Raw genomic sequence first — 19,769 nt, 5'->3', positions numbered from 1 at the left:
ATTACAGTGTGTTGAGTCGAGTTCTGTATGCTATACAGTCACTCCTTATCAATTACCGCTTTTGTCAGTGGAAGGGTATGCATTCTAATTTCAACGTCCTGTTTTATGCCTCCCCCCTCCCACCTTTCCCCTTTGGCAGCCATAATTTTGTTTTCTATATATGTGACTCTGTTTCTGTTTTGTAAGTTAGTTCATATGTATCCAGACTTAGGTTCCACCTATAAGTGATATCTTATGATAAATCTCTTTCTCTGTCTGACTTATGTCACTTAGTATGATTGTATCTAAGTCCATCCAAGTTGCTGCACCTGGCCTTATTTCATTCATTTCATGGCTGTGTAATATTCCATTGTCCATAAGTACCACATCTTCTTTATCCATTTTTTCCTTCCAATGACATTTAGGTTGATTCCAAGTCGAGGCTCTTGTAAACAGGGCTGCACGAAACATTGTGTTGCCTGCATCCTATCGATTTATGATTTTCCCAAGATATAAGCCCAGGGGTGTTAGTGCCATATGCTTTGTAGCTCTAGTTTTTAGACTTTTTAGGAAAAAACCATACACTTCTCCAGGGTGGCTGTTAACAATTTACATTCCCACCTTCATAGAAGCAGGGTTCCCTTTTCTCCACACCCTCCCCAGCATTTCTTGTTTTTAGACTTTTTGAGGATGGCCATCATGACTGGTGCAAAGTGATACCTCTTTGTATTGTTGATTTGTATTTCCCAAATATTTGGTTGGTCACAAAGGGCATATGGGTTTTTCCTTTAATATGTTAAATGCCCTTTTTGGCAAACCCAATCTTTGGCGATGTTGAGCAGCTTTTCAAATGCTTTAATGGCGAGTGGAATGTAGCTCTTGAAATCCAATTCCGGAGTTCTGCCTTTTTTTCAAGTCCTTTTCGATTATTTACCCCAAGACATTTTTCGAGGGCTGGTGTCCCTTATAGCCCTGCATGCCTTGTGAATTGCTGCCCCTGAGCACTGGTTTTCAAGTTGTTGTTTTGGGAAACGGCCACAAGGCGGCAGGATTTCTTCAAGCCCCACTTGTGTTACCGGGGTAACCTGAGCCTTTGGGAAAGTCCTCTTCCTGATTGGAAATTAGAGTGCCTTGTGCCTGTTCAAACACCCTAGGGCTTGTGTCTCATTCCTTACCCCACCTTACCGTTCATCCCCTGGACAATTTCCAAGCCCTGCAAAACCGGCTCTTGAGGGTGCTGTCTTCCCTAGCTGGCGAGACTCTAAGGAAAGAGCCTGGAGTTGGGAACCCCACCACCAGGAGATGTGGAGATAAGGTGACTTTTCAAATCTCTTCTTCTCCAGGTGGGTTCACCATTCTTTGGGTGTCCCAGGCATGTTTAGCTTGGCTTGGCTCCCCTGTACCTGGAGATATTGGACCCATGTCTTGGGGATTAGGCAGTATAACTCCAGTGGGGCTGCAGTTACTGGCACCTCATCATCAGCTCCCTCAGCCCCATGACAGCCCAGCTTTGGGACCCGAGCCAGTTCTGGCTCCAGATGATGTGACACCATGTTTGGTCACCACCCCTCATCGAATTCAGTAAAAATTTCTCTCTCTCTGTCTCTTTTTTCTTTTTTTGTACTTTAACTTTATTTTTATAATGCACTATAGCAGACTTACAATATTGTATTTCTTTCTGTTGTACAGCAACCTGATTCACTTATGCAGAGGTATCTATATATTGTTCTTCAGATTCTTACCAGTCATAATTTTTTTCGGCTATTACAGTGTGTTAAGTCAAGTTCTATGTGCTATACAGTAGGTCTTGATTGACTACCTATTTTCTCTATGTAAGGGTATGTATACTGATTTAAACCTCCTTGTTTATACCTCCACCCCTGCTTTTCCCCTTTGGTAGTCATAAGTTTGTTTTCTAAATCTGTGACTTTGTTTCTGGGTTGTAAGTTCATTTGTATCAATTTTTAGAATCCGCCTATAAGTGATATCATATAATATTTCTCTTTCCTTGACTTATGTCACTTGGTATGATTGTATCTAGGTCCATTCGAGTTGCTGCAACTGGCCTTATTTCCTTCATTTCATGGCTGAGTAATATTCCACTGTACATATGTCGCACATCTTCTTTATCCATTCTTCCTTCCAAGGGCATTTAGGTTGCTTCCATGTCTAGGCTCTTGTAAACAGGGCTGCACTAAACTTTGGGGTGCTTCTGTCTTGTGGTTGTTTGGTTTTTCCCAAGATATACGCCCACCGGTGGAATTGCAGTATCCTCTGTAGCTCCATTTTTTAGATCTTTAAGGAAACTCCATTCTGTTACCCAGAGTGGCTGTTAGCAACTTACATTCCCACCATCAGTGCAGCAGGGTTCTCTTTTCGCCACGCACTCTCCAGCATTTCTTGTTTGTAGACTTTGTGATGATGGCCATTCTGACTGTTGTGAGCTGATAATTCTTTTTTTAATATATAATTTATTTATTTATCTATTTTATTTTTCATTGCACTGGGTCTTCATTGCTGCATGCGGTCTTTCTCTAGTTGTGGTGAGCGGGAGCCACTCTTCGTTGTGGTGCACGGGGTTCTCATTGTGGTGGCTTCTCTTGTTGCATAGCACGGGCTCTAGGACTGCAGGCTTCAGTAGTTGTGGCACGTGGGTTCAGTAGTTGTGGCTCGCAGACTCTAGAGCGCAGGCTCATTAGCTGTGGCACATGGGCTTAGTTGCTCTGTGGCATGTGGGATCTTCCTGGATCAGGGCAGGAACCTGGGTCCCCTGGTTTGGCAGGCTGATTCTTAACTGCTGCACCACCAGAGAAGTCCCCCGATACTTCTTTGTAGTGTTGATTTGCATTTCCCGAATATTTGGTTTCCCGAAAGAAGGGGCGTTCCGTTTTTTCCATAAGTTTTTATGGTCCTTAAGCCAGAACGGTTCCACCTGCTTGTTTATTAAAGTGAAACATCGTCACCTCGGATTTTTAATCTGAGGGGCTATGAGGGATGTAACGCAACTGCTGATTACTTTGGTAACTGATGAACCAACCTGTCGTCACTCCCCCATATAAACAGTGGCCTCCTCCTCCTCTGAGTAGCGAAGGTGGCTCCCACGTCCTACCTGCCGTTTGCCATTAAGTGGTGCACTGTTGCTCCAGCACCTTTTTGCCTTGCAAGAGTAGGATCCTCTATCCAATAAATCATTGACGTCTCTGTTGCTATCTCCTGGCTCTTTTCGGTCTCAGAGCTGGACAAGTATAGGCCTTCCAGGCCTGCTGGGTGCAGCCCACCAACCACATAGTGATTCAATATTTTTATAGATTATACTCCATTTAAAGTTATTATAAAATAATGGCTATATTCCCTTGTGCTCTAAAATGTATCCTTGTTGTATATTTATTTTGTATATGGTAGTTTGTCTTAATCCTATACCCTTATCTCTCCCCTCCCTACTTCCCTCTTCCCACTGGTAACCACTAGTTTGTTCTCTATATGTGTGATTCTGCTTCTGTTTTGTTATATACATTGATTTGTTTTATTTTTTAGATTCCACATGTTGGCGAGGATGTGGAGCAAAGGGAACCCTAGTGCACTGTTGGTGGGATTCTAAATTGGTGCAGCCACTATGGAAAACAGTATGGAGGTTCCTCAAAAAACTCAAAATAGAACTACCATGTGACCCAGCAATTCCACTGCTGGGTGTATATCCAAAGCAAACGAAAACACTAATTCGAAAAGATACATGCACCTCAATGTTCATACCAGCATTATTTACAATAGTCAAGATATGGAAGTAACCTAAGTGTCCATCAGCAGAAGAATGGATAAAGAAGATGTGGTATGTATATACATCAATACAATGGAATATTACTCAGCCATAAAAACAATGAAATTCTGCCATTTGCAACAAAATGTGGATGGACCTAGGGAGTATTATGCTTAGTGAAATGGCAGGCAGAGAAAAACAGAAAAATGCCTTCCATCATTACTATTGAGAAAATAGTTGACTATTGGTTAGAAGTCAGTCTAACTGCCATGCCTTTAAAGGTAATTGTCTTTTTTGACTCTCAGGATTTTTCTCTTTACCTTTGTTTTTTGCCATTTTACTATCATGCATCTAATTGCAGATTTTTGTTTTATTTATTCCTTCCAGTTTTATTGAGATCTAATTGACATACAGAATAATGACTTGACATTCGTATATGATGCAAAATGATTACCATAATGTTTAGTCCATCACCTCATACAGTTACAATTTTTTTTTTCACCTTGTGATAGCTTTCAGGATCTGCTTTCTTAGCAGATTTATTCAAATTTATTTGCATGGGGTTCCTTGGATCTCTTTGATCCATAGATGAATGTGTTTCTTCAGTTCTGGAAAATTCTCAGCCATTTTCTCTTCAAACATTTCTTCTACCTCATTCTCTCCTTCTAGGACTTGATCAGATGCACGTTAGATCTCTCACTGTACCCTCCTTGTGTCTTACTCTCTTTTAAATTTGTTGCTATTCCATGTTTCATGCTGGATAGTTTATTCTAATTTATGTTTAACATATATTTATATAATACATAATTAACATATAAAATTAGATAGTTTCATATCTAAAATATGTCTAATTAATGAGTTCATTAATTCTTCCTGTATTTTATACAATCTGCTGTTTATCTCATTCATTGTATTTTTAAAATTTTATTTATTTAGTTAGTTAGTTCGTTATTTAGGCTGCGTTGGGGCTTTGTTGCTGGTAGCGGGCTTTCTCTAGTTGCAGTGAGCAGGGGCTACTCTTCATTGCAGTGTGTGGGCTTCTCATTGCGGTGGCTTCTCTTGTTGCAGAGCATGGGCTCCAGCACGTGGGCTTCAGTAGTTGCGGCATGCGGGCTCAGTAGTTGTGGCTCTCAGGCTCAGTAGTTGTGGTGCACGGGTTAAATTGCTCAGCCGCATGTGGGATCTTCCCGGACCAGGGCTCAAACCCATGTCCCCTACATTGGCAGGCAGATTCTTAACCACTGCACCACCAGGGAAGCCCCTCATTCACTGTATTTGTTTTATGTTCTCTGCAACCTGCCACCTCTTTCTGCCCTTAGCTCTAGTAATCTGAGTGCTGGCTCCAGTGCAAACTCATGGATTTATAGAGTCTAATTTAGACTCACAGTTGGTTAGAAAATAGGACCCATAAGCCTAGACTCATCTTTTCTGAAGAGAGAAATATATATTGTGTGCTGTAATGTGAGGGAGAGTTAGTGTGGGAGTGGGGAGCTGAGTGGAGGGAGGGAAAGGCAGGCACATCAAGAACAGGTGACATTGATGTCAACGTGAGTGGCTGTTGTGCTGTAGCTGCCACACAACAGCATTTGGCCTAAGGTTACATTAATAAAGATATTATCTCTAGAATAGGGAGGTACTCTACACTGATCATTCATTCAACTGATGTTTGTTGTGTGTCAGATATATTACGCAGTATTTTTGCATCTAGGAAACCTCAGTGAAGTAAAAACAAGCAAACATTGCTGGCTTCATGGAGCATATGTTCTATTGGTAAGGGGCAGACTGTATACTATAAGCACAGTAAATGAGGGAAGTGTTCATATTAGAAGTTGCTAAATGCTTTAAAGAAGGTGATTCAGAGTACAAGTGTGTGGGGAGAGGGAAGATGTCTGTTGTGGTCAGTGTGGGCCTCATTGAGAAGCTGACCTTTGAGAAAAGATGGAAGGACCTGAATTTTCCAAGAGGATGTCTGGGGGATGTTCTTTCCAGGCAGGGAGGACCTCCAGTGCTAATGCACTAGAGCAGCAATGTGCCTGTGTCCATTCACTGCATTTTTAACATTGGTTATTTTAATATTTGTTTATAACAGCTCTGTTTGTTTCTTTTTCAAATTTGCTATGACAAATTTGATAGTTTCCTATAATGTAATCTGTTTCCTATGATATACCTGTTTTCTGCAGGTATTTTCAAGTTTGTCACTTAATTCTTTAAGCTTGGTAATGAAGGTGATGTTTTAGTCTGTTTGATAGTCTCCATGTCGAAGGAGAGTGCAGCTGTGTTTCTGCTTTTCTGCTTCCTTTTGGTTCTTCTGGATCTCAGAATGGAGGGGTGCTTCTTTCTGTTCCTGCTGACCTTTGACTGCTGGCCTTCTTTGCCTTTATAAAGTTACTGGTAGGGTAAGCAAGGCCTGGCACAGGTGTTCCTCCCCCCAAGAAGCTTTGGGTTCGCTCTGTCAGGGACCTGGGTCACTCCCACTTGGGTATCAACTTAAACCATTTTCACCATTTGAGATTCCTTAGCCAACTCAGGTTGTGAGTCCCTGGGTGTCAGTTCTCTTGAGGTCCAGTCTGGACCCAAAAGTCCCCCGGTTTTGGGGAAAGAGGGATAGGTTTCCACTAACTTTGCCCTGATGTTGAAAATTCAGCTTTTTGAAACCCCAGCTTAAAGTGAGCAGGTTTCCTAAAAATTTTCACCTTTCATAGGCTTTGTGCTCTGACTTTTGCTGCCCCTCCTACATGCAGTCCCTGAGCAGAAGCCCAAAACAACAAGAACCGGAAATGCTTGCAGGCATAAGTCCTTCCTATATTCCACTTTTCTCTCTGGTTATGTGTCTTTCTCCAAAAATTGGCCTGGGAACAACCTACTGCTCTTTGGGGTCCTCAGTCCATTTCAGGAGATGTTGAAAGTATTGAAACCAGTGTGTGCAGGGTGTGTTTGTGTGCAGGGGGGAGTGATCTGAATGATGGTTGTTTTTAGTCTCTCATATCCTTAAATGTGTTCAAGTTGGCATGGGATCCCCAGAACATAACGGAATTTGGGTGCTTAAATCCTTGTGAAGTGCTATACACATGGCCATGGACAAGCACAAGAGAAAATGCACTTTGTTTAGACTTCTTACTTATTTCCAGCTGTTTAAGAATGTGTTTCACGTCTTTACTAGACAACTGCTTTCATGTCTTAAGGCTGTATGATTTCCACAAGTCTTAATACAAGAAGCTGAGCAGTCTTTCTAATTGTTAACATACTTACTGAAGAGAAAATAGATTCATCTGTACAAATGATCAGGCTTGAGAAATGAAGCCTTCAAAGACACACAGATAAGGAATCGACAATTGCTCTTATTTATTAGGAATACAGGCTGTATTGTATATTTTAAAAATGTCAGTTTTCTCATTCATGCTCTTATGCAAAGTTAATGAAATAGAATATTTTCATTAAAATATTTTCAAATAGCTATGTTACTGAAATTAGGACTACTGTGAAGACTATAAAAAATTTACCCCAAATTATAAAGCATTTTGTTCTGAAGACATAAGTGTACTCTTAATTGTCCTATGCTTACTATATTGTAAAGTTTAAAATCCTTGTGAAAATTGCAAGTGTCAACTTTCCTACTGATGCAGTACACAGATTTCAAAATCCAGTCTTTATTCTGTTTTATAGTACATGCTTTTTGAAGGGCACAATCCATCACAGAAGAAAATATTTGTTTTTCTTAGTTATGCAACACATGTGTTCATGCCATTCAGTTTTAGAGTGAGTTGATTGTTCTTCATTCTTTAAAAAGTAAAGTGAGTTAGTAATCGCCTTAAAGTACCTATCATAGAAAAGTTATTTCCTTTCCCTGTGGGTTCCAGCAGCGATGTTGAAGTCGAAGTAGTGCCCTGAGTGAAGGTCGTGGGGGCCTTTCCAGGGCCCAGGGCAGTGGTGTGGAGCAGCACGGGTTTCTTTCCTTGTGCAAGAAGCCAGGCCAACTCAGCCCTTCCTGACTCCATAGCCTCTAGATGACCCACCTCAGGTTCCGGAGGGCTGAGGTTCTCAATGACCCCTGAGTAGCTGACTCGAGTCATCGTGGGTGATTTCTTCCACATTGGTTTTTGCACATTTACTCAGAAATTGGAATCTCAAAGGGGAAAGCACATCTCTCTCTTTAGAGTCAGCAGGGCAGAGTTGGGGAGAGGGCAGTGTGGTCTGGAGGTGGGGGACTGGGACTGAATGTTGATTCACCACTTACGGCCTTTGGAACTTACACAAACGCTCTCTTCTTTCTCTGCCTCAGTTTCCTCACTTGTCAGAGAAGAATAAGGACTGTTTCCACCTCATGGATGTGCTCTGAGGAAAAAATGAGGTCATAAGTGGAAGGAATTTAGTCATTGGCATATAAAAAGTGCTCAATAAATGTTTGATTTTAATATTCAGACACGAGAAATGTTTTGCACAGATTTGGTTAACTCACCTGGGGAGAGTAATATTCTTGAGAGAGAGTTTTGAATCTAGTTCAGAAATAATTAAATGCCTTCCTTGATTGAAATAGAAAGGCAATTAAGACAATGAAGCATTTTTCTCTGTGTTATCTAGGACATATTTTTCTCATTTTCCTCTTTTAATGGGAAAATTTGAAACTCACACATAGTGGTGACAAATTACTCATCCCGAGGTTAATTGTTCCCCAACAAATACATTTCCAGTAGGGAAGGTGGATGATTCCAGAGGTTTCAGAATCCAACTGTGAGTAGCATGATGCTTGGGATTCACACAGGCCTGGGTTTCTGGTGTGGCCAGCATAGGATTTTGTAAATGTTTTTTTAATCTCCTGCAGTCCCAGGCTCCCTCACCATAATTAGGGGTAAAAGTACCAAACTACAATGGTGGTATCGGCAGGTTTGTAGGTGACAGGCTATCACATGCTATTACATCATAGCCAAGCCACAACTGAAAGCTGACTTTGCAATATGTTCCAGGGGCTTACTTATTGTAAGAGGGAGCAACCTGTTCACATAAAATGAACCAATTAACCAAGCTCTGTTCACTTTACCCAAGCAAACTGTCTCGCAAATGGGTGTCTCTGGTTTTCTGGGATGGGGCACAAACAACGCTAATATGTGTCCAGGAATAGGGTGATGGGATGGAGAGAGGGGACAGAGATGACTTTGAATGTCATAGCTGTTGCATCTGTTAATTTCCCCATGCACATGATTATCTATTTAATGGTGTTTTTTAAATTTCACTAATATGTATTGGGAAGGCTTTGTGACAGATGAATAACCCACAGTCCCTGTCTTCAAAGGAACATAGGGCAGAAGAGGGACTTATGTGGTTGGGTATGATATCAGTTGGTTTAAAACCTCAGGAGCTTCCCGGGTGAAATCTGGCCCCTGTACACGGAGGGCAAGGAGAGACCGAAGAAAGAGGCAGACCACTCCAGATTTGTAGGTGGCAGGTTTGATAAGCAGGAGAACTTACATATGAGGCTTGTCTTGGGTAGCTGCAAGATGAGTAGATCTCTGCACGTGCCCGTCTGAATCTTAAAAGTTTAGGTAGATTTGGGATAATGGGATTCAGTCACGTATCCTGTCCAGATGGTCTCAACAACACATTGCTCTCTCAAGACCGTGTCCTTGAAAACAGTTCCCACTGTGGGAACGGAGGGCAGATGTACATTTCAAGGACAGGGGAGGGGGCTAGGAGCCTCAGATTGCCCTTACTCAGCTCGAGGGTCAACAGGAGGTCACGTCTTCTCCATGACCTCCTCCAAAAATGTCAGAGTAGGCTAACACTGACAAAACTCTAAAATCTCTTATGAGTTAACATAAGTTTATTTCTTGCTTGTATTAAAGTGCATTTCCTCACGCAGTTTTAGGGACCCAGATGCCTTTGACCCTGTGATTCTAACATCCCAGAGCCGGGGTCAGCAAACTTGGCTCGTGGGTCAAATTTGAATACTTTTTTTGTGAATAACATTTTATTGGAACACAGCCACATCCATTTGTATGTATCACCTGTGTTTTGTAGCTGCTCTCACACTACGACGGCAGAGTGAGTACTTGTGACAGAGGGAGTATATAGCCCATGAACCCTAAAGTATTGACTCTCAGCACTTTACAGAAAAAGTTTGTTAAGCCCTGCCTTATAGCATTGGAATCTTCTCTTGGATTCTCTGATTCAGCTCACAGAAGGGTGAAGAAGGGTGGAAGATTCTGTGGGAGGTTTTTATAAACTATATTTGGAAATGGCTTCCATCAATTCCACCTACATTTTATTGGCCAGAGCTCAGTTGGAACCATACCTAGCTGCTAGGGAAGCTGAGAAATGCAGTCTTGGCAATGGCCCAGGAGGAAACACATAGCAGTTCGCCACAGACTGGTACTGTGCTAGACTCTTCCATTTACTCTATCTTCGTTGTTCCTCAAAACAACTGTTTAATGAGTACAGTACTCCTTTGCTGATGAGGTACCTGAGGTTCAGAGAGGTTAAGCAACTTGCCTCAAGGTTGCTCAGCATCAAAATAGTGGGAGTGGGGATTTGATAGTCAGGATATCTTGCTCTGAATCTTGCACTAGTCTCTCTGAAAAAAACTTTTTTAAAATTGTGGTAAAATACACATAACATGTACCACTTCAGCCATTTTTAAGTGTACAGTTCAGTGGCATATACAATATATTTTGGAGAGTGGGGAGTTTCTTAGATTTTGACAGGAATTTAAAAGCTCAGGGCTTTCATTTCAATGATACTATTAAAAAGTTAAGTATAGGGCTTCTTCCCTGGTGGTGCAGTGGTTGAGAGTCTGCCTGCCAATGCAGGGGACATGGGTTCGGGCCCTGGTCTGGGAAGATCCCACATGCCGCGGAGCAACTGGGCCCTTGAGCCACAACTACTGAGCCTGCGCGTCTGGAGCCTGTGCTCCGCAACAGGAGAGGCCGCGATAGTGAGAGGCCCGCGCACCGTGATGAAGAGTGGCCCCCGCTTGCCGCAACTAGAGAAAGCCCTCGCACAGAAACGAAGATCCAACACAGCCAGAAATAAATATAAAAAAAAAAAATTTTTTTAAAGACCTGAAAAGAAGAAATACATGGCTAATATCTTTAAAAAAAAAAAAAAAGTTAAGCATAGTCAGACTTATCTGGGTAATTTCCATAAAACCGAGTACTGACATAAAATTTTTAATCTCACATTTTAGTTTGTGTTTATTGGTGCCAACAGTGATTCTTTATTGTCATAAGCTGGCAAGAAAGGGACAGAGGTGGATTTGCTACTGAAATAACTCCTTTAAGCTTTTCCTATACCACATGTATTAAGGAATGCTTTATGGTGGTTCAAAAAAAAGAGAAAAATGGTAGAAGAATTGAGACATTACACCAGACATAATTATACAGACATACCAGCCTCAAAGAACCTACTTTTTTGAACTCAGAACCATCTTGACATTTGAGTGGCAATTTAGTTTCCACAAAACAATGTTTTCCAGCATTTTATTATTGTTCATTTATAAATCTTTGCTTTTGTGGTGTTTTTCATTATTTTTATAATTTGTTTTCACAGTTGTTTGTGCCATATGCATAAAGAATTTATCCCTAGTTTTATGCTTGTGCATATTTAAGTAAGATAGTAAAATTAATTTAAATAAAAACATGAGGGATCCAGGAGAATATTTTCTTTTTAAAAGGTATGTGTACAGTCGTCCTTGGTATCCGAGGGGGATGGGTTCCAGGACTCCACAAATAGAAGAATCCAAGGACGTTCAAGACCCTTATGTAAAATGGTGTAGTCCAGTCGGCCGTCCGTATCCACAGGGTTCCATATCCAGTGGATTCAACCAACCTTGGATCCAGAACGCAGGTATACGGAGGGCTGACTGTATATGACTCAAGTTTACAAAAGACCACCCCACAGAGATAGTTTTCTTTTACAAAAAAGTTATATTTGAATTAGGAAACTGTACCAGTCAGGACAGACTAAGCTAAGCTGCAATAAGCGAACCCCAAATCCCCGGTGGCTTAAATCACTTGCTTACATTAAATCTATTGGGTATTGGCAAAGACCTCTGCTCATTGTGATCATGGACAGCAGGATCCCAACTGATGGATCTACCCTTGGTAATACCTCTGGTTGAGGGGAGTGACTACTCTGGGTCCTCTCACTTCTAAATAAATGCTCTGGCTCAAGTAGGTCAGATGACCACACCTAACTACAAGCAGAGGACTGTAATTTTGGGGGGTACCCAGAGGAGACAGAAACCAGGAATCAGCTCACAGCAATAATGTGTGTAACAGAAAGCATCCTTCATCTTTCTGTCAAGTAGTACCCTGTGCCCTGATTTCAACACTTTCTATTCCCTGGTAGAGTTGCAGACAGCTTTCTTAATTTCATGGGCAGCTGTGGCTCTTGGGTTACAGCCAGACCTGGCTGCTTACTAGCCACGGGACAAGGGCAAATCTCAACCTCAGCTCCTCCCTTGTGAAATGGGGGAGAAATGTCACTTGCATGGTTTGTTGAGAGGAGTCAAGACAATAACTCATGTGAAACCTCCTTCTCAGTTGTAAACTATTATCCAAAGGAAGGTAATAGTATTGCTTTTGGTAATCAGTCATACCACACTGAGGATAAAGAACAGAGAGTAATGATTTCACCCTACAGCACTTGTTACATGATCAATATTTTCTCACAAAAATTTCCTGAAAATTCACGAGAAATTTCCTTAGGTGATCTGCTCATGAAACCTGAAGAGAAGAGCTCTCCAGTAAAAAAGCAGAATGTTCCTCTTGGCTAGAAAATGAAAAAGCATTTTACATGGCCCCAAATCTATATGGTCCAATTTTCTAGCAGATTCCTACATTAAAAAAATGTGAGGTTAAAGAAAAGAAGCACTATCTATCTTTTTTAAAAGCAGTAGCTTTAAGTTGGGGATCAGTATGAAAAAAATTACAAATGTCTCACAAAATAGTGCTGAGGATAGAAACAAGATTCTTGTACTACTGTAGCATTGATTCCTAAAACTGAAATCACCCAAGTATCTTGGAGTTCTAGTTTAGTAGAACTGGATGGCATCCTAAGATGGTCTTGTCCAACACTCTTATTTTCCAGATGAAGAAAGTAAGGTCTGGAAATGTTAATTGATTTGCCCTAGATCATGTTCCTTAAACACAAGTTGGTAAGTCAAGTATTTTTTCCATTTCCCCAACCTGAAATTATAGAGATGAACCCAGTGGAGGAAGAAATGTTTCTCTGTTCCCTCATACAATTGCTAATAAGAATCTCTTCTAATCAGAACCTATAAAATTCCCTACATTGTGTATCTGCAAGTGGACAAAGGGCCCACTGGAAATTCTTGTGAAGGTCTAGCAATGATTTTGAGATTCCTTTTCTGCCTATCTAAAATTCAATTGTTTCCCCATTTCAGAATTTTCAAAATGATGTTTTAATCCACAGGAAATGTATGAGTTGAGTAAGAAAATAAGATACCAATTTCTCATTGAATAATTTCATTATCTGATTATTCTATTTAATTAGAAGTGTAAGTGTACTTTTCATCCTAGGGGAATTTTCACATTGTCCGCAAAAAGAAAAAGAAAGATAAGCTACCTTCCTAGGCATATTAGTCAGGAGAGGTTGGATTATGCTGCAGTAAAAAATCTCTGGGACACACAGTAACAAAAGATTATTTCCCATTCACGTTAAAAGTCCACTGTGGGTTGGAGGGCTCTTCACTTTTTGCAAAGAGTGGCAGGTGGAGCGAAACTCCATCTGGGGTTGGCCAGCAGCTGTGACATGGGGAAGGGGATTTGGTGAATTGCACACTGGTTCTTAAAGCTTCTGCCTATAAATAACACATACTGCTAATTCCTCATTTGTCAAAGCAAATTACAAGGTCACATCTAAATGCAGAAGGATCAGAATACTTTAATCTTACTATGCACCTGGAAGAAGAAAAATCATAATTTTGGTGAGCATCTCTAATGGCTACCATACTAGGAATAAAAAAAGAAGAAAATAAACAGAACAGGACCCACAGCCCCACAGCACGTGACCCAGCTGTCAAAAAGCCAGTATCTCACACCATCAGTATGAATCAAATCCTCTATCAGGGGTAATAAAATACCTGTCAGCTATACAACAAAATCTCTTAACACAGTAATTTGAGGCAGGTAAGATTTCCTGAGTCCATTTCTTCATCTTCATACATTAGTATTGCATAGAATAGGAAGCAGGTACAAGTGAACTAAACTAAATGTGGGGCTGGGATGAAGTTTCTAGAAATTCATTGTGGGCCAGCTAAATGGGGAGACACATTTATGCCTTTTGTGGATTTTATTAGACTCATTTCTCTGAGGAGAAATCATTTCTTTGACATGATTATACCAATCAATAGAGTCTTTCTAAAATAATTTGACAGTAGAAAAGTTAGAGCCCAATCAGACAGAAAAGTTCATATTCACTTAAATTGCTAATAAGAGTAATTGTTTAATGGGTCACTCTACAAGGGCACCCTGAACCTTTAAAACTTAGCCTTTTGGGGAAATGTCTGAAGGTCTGGAATATGTTTAAACAAGCTTCATTTGTTTCTTTTATTTGGGTACAATTATTTTCTTAGATACGTATTTTTAAACTTTTAGTGTATTACTAGCAACAAAATGTTTCAAGTGGGGGGAAAAACTAGCCCAGAACGTCCCCAAAATTAAAAAATAGAGTTTTGTACTTTCCAGAATAATAAGCACCTTTATAGTCTTTCTTTAAATCCTTCTTGGTAAAAACCTACAAAGCAAAAGGAAAGGGTGAGAGTCAAAGTCTGCTGATTTACTGTTTAGTTATATCTTTGCCCCCCACCCCTTAAAATCTTATAACAGAGCAGGGTTAACATTAACACCCTAACCACAGTAAACCAAACATATTTTATTACATATTTTATGTTCAAGATGAAAATGAACATATAATAGTGAGATAATTTTATACAGATGTACCATGAATTCTCTGTGAATAGGGGTAAGTCGATTTTGTGTTTTGTGCCTTAGTTTCTTAAGCTATCATTACTAATTATATAAATAGCAAACTTTTATTGAGTATTGACTACAGTACCAGGGGCTGTACCAAGTACTTTATATTTTCCCCTCACTTATTCCTTACAGCAAACCTACTTTTACAAACAAGGAAATTAAGGATGAAATGACTTGACCAAGGTCACCTATCTAGTTAACAGTGGAATGCTCTTTTGGGATAAATCATTGTGGTAACATTTCAACTAAGGTATCTGATAATTGCAGTGTTTTTCTAATCCAACTGTCCTGGAGAGGAAAGAATTTAAATTGGCAGTGGTTTCTTTATTCATAAATATATGAATGCCCACTCTGTGCCTGGTCCTGTCTTAAAGCCTGTGGATATAGAGCTGAATAAATTTGCAAGGCACAGAGGTTAAGAAAAGTGGGTTCTGGCATCAGACCAACAGACTTGGTTTGGGATCTTCAGTGCGACCTTGGACAGGAACTCTAGCTTCACCTGAAAACTGGGAAATTATACTGATGCTTACTTCATGGTTTTCCTGGTAAATTAAATGAGATAATGAAAGTCAAGTGTTTAGAACAGTACATTGCATAAGATGCTCCATGATATGCTCTCAGTAAATACTAGCTTTTATTGTTATTTTTGTCATTGTCATTGGTATAAGCAACAACAGACATTGTCGAGGAGCTCCCTGATTAGGGAGGACGGGGAGACATTTAAAGGATATTTCCTGTCCAATATGATATGAACATTAGGCGAATCAGGAAAAGGCGTGAGTGACTGCCTATAGAATGGGATTGGAAAGTTTTCTCGGAAGAGGTGAACCTGAGCCGGTGATTGCAAGGGGAGAGGAGCTTCTCCAGGTGGAGAAGGGTGTAGGCATTCCGCTCCTGTACAAAGGTGCGGCGGCAAAGGTGTGTTTGGAGGAATCTCTAGGCTCTGGCGAAGTGGAACGTTCTAGTGAGGGCAAGAGGAATGAAAAGCGAATGGGAAACCAGTAGTGGGAACTTCGGTGGTCTGAACCAGGAAAGGCTCTGCCTTGGGCGGCAGTGACGGGAGGGAGTCAGGGTGATCGCGAGGTGGCGCTGTGGCTCCACGTAAAGGGAAGATTCGGACAACCGCGGGTCACTGCACGACCAGGGCAGCCTCGGAGAGGGGGGGGCACGGCGGTCTTGGTGGGCTTGGCACCATCTTCATACAGCCACCAAATAATGACGGTGATAAAGATAATAAATATGCAGATAATCCGAAGCAGTCTCTTTTAGGACACACGGCATCAATAATCAAACTGTCCGCGAGAAGCAATTAAGAACGCGGAACTGTCCAGCAGGGATCAGTGCGCGCGCATTCCGGATAATTTGTGGACCCCGGGGGAACCTGCCTCGCCCGCCTGGAGCCGAGCTGGGCGCTAACGTGTAGCCTCTGGGCGGTTCCTGCGCCCCGTGGACGACCTCCTGCTACCTGCAGGCCAAAGGAGCTACAGTTTCCACGCCTGCCGTGGGGCGCTCAACCGCATCCTGCCTGCACCTTTCAACCGATTGGACCTGAGATCTTTGGGGGACTACTTCGCTGGGTTTCACATGCACATATGGACACACGAATCACATATGAGCTCCGGCTCAGACACGTGTACGATGCTTTTGCACACACATGCACACCCACTCACATAAACGAGGAATGTCTACACGTGACACATGCACACACTATACACATGCACTCGTGTACTCACGGTTGTGTGCAACAATCCTCAAGCACACGCGCACACGTGCACCCAAGTGCGCGATGTCACTCACTGCCACACACTCGTATTGCACAGACCCACGATATGCAACCACTCTTCGTTTGTACAAACATTTGCACACTCACATCACACACATCCAACAAAGACCTCCAAGCGCGGAGCGGTGCGTAAATATCCAGTGAATTGCACGTTAAAGAAAACACACTCGAGAACTTTCTGTGACTGGGGCATCTCGAGGTTGTCTGCTAAATTCCTCCTCTCTTCTACTTTCCTCTAAGCAAACAGGCCTTCTCCTTCCCTTCTGCTCCAAATCCTCGAAGGCCTCAGTTTCCTTCTTTCGGATTTGCACTACAGAAGGGATGCTAATTTCCAAACAGCCCGGCAACCCCTGTTCTCCCAACCTGGAGTCTCCTTAACGTGCGGGGAGCGAGGGCCATTCAGACTCCAGAATCAATCAGCCTGATCAGACTCCAATCCTGCGGGCTGGAGGACTGTGGGGAAGGGTCAGGGGAGGAGTAAGGTCGCGCCCTGGGGCAGCCTTTGACTGGGACCTTTCTGGCAGTGCCCCTAACTGTGTTCTCTCTGCACAGAGTAACTTCAGCTTTTAGCTATGGTCATTCCAAGGCCATACGGCCTTCCTCCATTAAAGCGCATCCACAGGTGTCCAGATTTCTGCCCTCTGATGGGCGTCCCAGGCATCCCCACAGTCTTTTATTTAGTCTATTTCAATTAGGCGACTTTGCGTGCGCCTGGAGCTCTAAAACTTCAGCTAGGGCTGGGGAGAAGCGGCTGACTGGAGGTCACATAACAAATGTGGCAGAGCCAGGGCTGGAGCTGGCAAGACCCTAGCGCGCCCTGCCGCTGGCGGCCCCGAGAGACGCGGGCATCTGTATCTGACCGCTGGAATGCGCATACAGTCCGCGTATTAGGGCTTTTCAGAACCGTTTACCCTCCTCTCTGCTGCCTGCCTTCGGGGGGACAACTTGCGCCCACGCTCCTTTCTCATCCAGGATACCTACAGGCTCGAGAGCTAAAGGGGTCTTCGAGCCATGGGGGGCAAGCACCAAGGCGAATGGGGGAGATAAGCGCCGAAGCTGGGTGAGTGGTTTGGATCCAAGTTTCAGAGCATAGGCTCTGGAGAAATTTCGGCTCGGCGAGTTTATTAGCAATGCGGCTGTGGACAAGTTGTTTCATTTTAATCACAGAGCGTCAGTTTTCTCACCTGTAAAATAGGGGTGATCTTACCTGCCTTGTTTGTCTGTTGTGGGAATTCAGTGAGTTTATGCCCATAAAACCTTCAACAAATGGGATCTGTTCTTATCTGGGGGCCACCCCAGAGGAAACCCGAGAGTCTGCAGGCTCGATCCGGGAAAGGTTTGTTCGAAACCCTGGCCTCAAGCCCTCGTCCCATGCAGACTAAGCGCTCCCAAGCCAGAGCCCCAGCGGTGTTATTTGCCTGATTTCTACCTCCTAGCTCTCTGTGGGTGACTTTGTCCCTCTCTAGGCCTCAGTTTCCCTGTCCGTGCTGTGGGAAGAGGCACGCTCCCAGGGTCTGGAAGTATCAGCCAGACTGGGTGAGCAAACCGGGGCTTCTCTGCAGCGCTGGGGGTCGGAATCAGGGTTCATGGTCCAGGGAAATGCCCCCTTCCCTTTGCCGCTTGCCAGAGCGGACTGAGAGCAAGGAGGTAGGACAGACGGATTTCCGGTGGAACCGTGGCCTCCTGCTCCCACGCATTCCTGGAGCGCAACGGGTAGAGGTATTAGGAGGGCAGGGGCAGGGTTTTGCCGCGGGCGACCGGGATCCGTTGTTTGACCACCCCCGCCGGCGTCTGGGTGCTGCTCAGGGGCCACTGCGGAGTTGCGCCCCGCTCAGATCCTCTCTTTCCCAGGGCCCCGGGCCACCACCCTCCACCCACCTATATCCCTCTCCTCTTTGGGGCAGTGCCTTGGCCTCTGTCCAACCCTGCCCGTGACTCCAGGCCGCGGAGGGACGTCTTCGGAGCCGGCCGCGTGCGGCAGGACTTTTCGCCTTTGGCCTTCATCGCCCCATATTCCCCTTTTCCCTTCTTCTCAGCTTTGAAGGAGGCATCTTTCCTCCGGTTTCACTCTAAGTGGTCTCTGGCTAGCGGCAAAAGGTAGGGGGCATTTCCCAGACAGGCGACCCTTCTGGGGGCGCGTCTTCATAAGGGGGACCGAAACGAGGGAATTTTCTAAATGACAGGTCCCAAGTCTGGCCTCCTGGGGGCGGACTAGCGGAGAAGATTCCCTCTTTCCCTGGGACGTCCCCCCTAGTCTTAGCTGGGCAGTGTTTATCTTGTCTCCGCTCTTTTGGGGAGCGGGTGTGTTTCTATTTGCTCTCCCCGGAAGTTACCGCGGCGACTGATGCTCTTCAGGAAACGGAATTGATCTCTTTGTGCGTTAAGAGGGTTGGGATATCCAAGAGTGAGAAGGTGTCAAAGGTCGGGGTGGGGAGAAGGGCTTGCTCACAGGGCCTGAGTTACCCCCAGCGCGGGGAGACCCCGAGGGCTGGGCAGCCTTGTCTACTGTCTGGAGCAACTGAGAGGAAGTGGGTGGACGCTAAACCGCGCCCACCGCCAGGCGGAAGAAACTCTGAGAAGCCCTGAGGGAGTCTTCACTCCAGGGGAAATATCAAGTCTTTCCAATTGCTCCTTCCACATATAAATTCATTCTGCTGTACATTTTCCTCATGTACATGTTCTTTACCCCTTACTTTCTTCCTCCCTAATTCTGCAGGTCTGGACAAGGCCTGGAAATCTGCATTTCTAACAAAATTCCTCCTTCCCCCATTTGATTAAGCTGATAAGCAGGGTTTACCTTATAAGTGATTACCCTGATGAGTTACCCTAAAGTCATATCACAAATATGCTACAAAGCCTGGGCAATGCTATACATACAAGTTTGTCTCTCCACAGAGGATGTGACTATAATGTAAAAAAGGATGAAGACAGTCTCAGTACATACTTTATAGTCACCCCTGTACACACGTGTTTTGCTTTCTGGAGGTGGTGCAAACCTTACATGAGGGAAGACTGAAAAGCGTTTAAGGGATTTTTCAAAGTTTAAAACTGCCAGTGCTAGTTCATTATTCACCAGAGGAAATCCACAAAAAGGTACCATTCTGCTGGCCTGGGTGTTGTTCCCAGTTTTCTATCACCCTCTTTGTCTCTTTTCCACCTTCTCTTTAGCTTCCTTCCTACTTAAACATTTATTACTGAGTAAGAAAGCAAGATTGAAAGCACAAGGATACCCAGAAGAAAAACTACAAATACACTCTGCTTGATT

General features: G+C 43.3%; 1 protein-coding gene across 3 annotated transcripts in view; it reads left to right on the top strand.

Annotated features, from left to right (window-relative positions):
* The first annotated feature begins 17,396 nt into the window (after positions 1–17,396).
* The window catches only part of EBF1 (EBF transcription factor 1), a 398,013-nt gene continuing 395,640 nt past the window's right edge, over positions 17,397–19,769 (top strand). Inside the window, exon 1 of one of the 3 annotated variants that reach the window (XM_068536302.1) lies at positions 17,397–17,564. The gene's annotated coding sequence lies outside the window, so the exon portion shown is untranslated. Of the gene's footprint in view, positions 17,565–18,026; positions 18,041–18,176; positions 18,224–19,769 lie in introns of those variants that run through there. The other 2 variants (XM_068536303.1, XM_068536304.1) reach the window with 2 other exon arrangements.

The sequence above is a fragment of the Eschrichtius robustus genome, chromosome 2 (assembly GCF_028021215.1).
Source record: "Eschrichtius robustus isolate mEscRob2 chromosome 2, mEscRob2.pri, whole genome shotgun sequence".
In the NCBI taxonomy this organism is placed as follows: domain Eukaryota; kingdom Metazoa; phylum Chordata; class Mammalia; order Artiodactyla; family Eschrichtiidae; genus Eschrichtius; species Eschrichtius robustus.
This window is presented reverse-complemented; position numbering and strand designations above follow the sequence as displayed.